Here is a 1,140-nt window from a genome sequence, read left to right on the forward strand (position 1 = left end):
CCTTCCCCAGCGTTTCAAAACCCCGGCCCTGCCCGCGCTGAGGCACCTTCCTCTTTGGGGCGGTGATGAACGGGGCAGCGGAGGGAGGCCTGTCTCCAGGCTCCCTGGGCCCCTGCTTCGCTCCTTGCACTGGGGGCAAAGGGGTTTTGAGTGGAAAGGAATTAATAGGGCGAGCGTGGTCAGCATCGTCCAGCCCTGCGGCTGCATTTAGGAAAAACCCTGGCGGTGGGAGACGTTTGATCTGGCAGATCGGATGGTCGGTCCCTCCTTGGGACACGCGTTGACAATAACGTCTAGCGTGGCTTTGCGGTGCCACTTCCACCGCCAGCCAGCTCTCCTGTGAAATTATCTGGAGCCCTGCAAATGGTCGCCAGTCGATTTTCATCTTTAGCTGGGGGTTTCGGATCGCAGCCCCGGGGTGGTGGTGAAGCCCTAGGAAAGATGCAGCTGAATAAATGCGTGCAGATTCCTGGGCTGGGATGGACGTTACTCATGCGTCGCTGGGAGTATGCAATCCGCGTGTAATCCCTATGAGCCTTGTTAGACTCCATGTCTTCGCCATCCGCTGGGGCCAGCCTTTTTCTTCTGGGTTTAGTTTAAGGGAAGTGGCAACCTTTCTTTCCTATGATGACTCCAGGAGTCCCCAGTTCATCTTGGATGGCTTGTTTTGGAGAACTGTTCCTTTGAAGACTGTTTTGAACTTTATCTTGGGCACTTTGTGGTGCCCTTTGTCAATATGTGCAGTCATGGCATTTTATACTGTCATTTACGTGTACTTAGGTGTTTGACAGCTATTAACTATCTTTTTCCAGTTAACAGAATAGCCTTAACTTTTCAAGTTTGCTTTGCCGCAGAATTACCCTCTAGGGTCCTAGAATCTGCTTCAATGGCACCCAAGTAAGGCCAGGACCCAAGTTGCAGCATTGCTGTGCAGGGAAGCCCCAGGCCTTTTCATTTTGTGACCTTGGGCAAGTCACTTAGTTTCAGTTTCCTCACCTGGAAAGAGAGTTTATTACATCCTCTCTGAATCTCTTAGTAGGCTGTTGTGAGAATCAAACTTAATAACAGACGTGGGAGGAAGTTTTTTGCGACCTGTGAATTTCTTTGAACATATATGAGACACAAGATTACTTTCATCAG

Source organism: Condylura cristata, unplaced genomic scaffold (genome assembly GCF_000260355.1).
Source record: "Condylura cristata isolate star-nosed mole 26May11 unplaced genomic scaffold, ConCri1.0 scaffold00023, whole genome shotgun sequence".
NCBI lineage: Eukaryota > Metazoa > Chordata > Mammalia > Eulipotyphla > Talpidae > Condylura > Condylura cristata.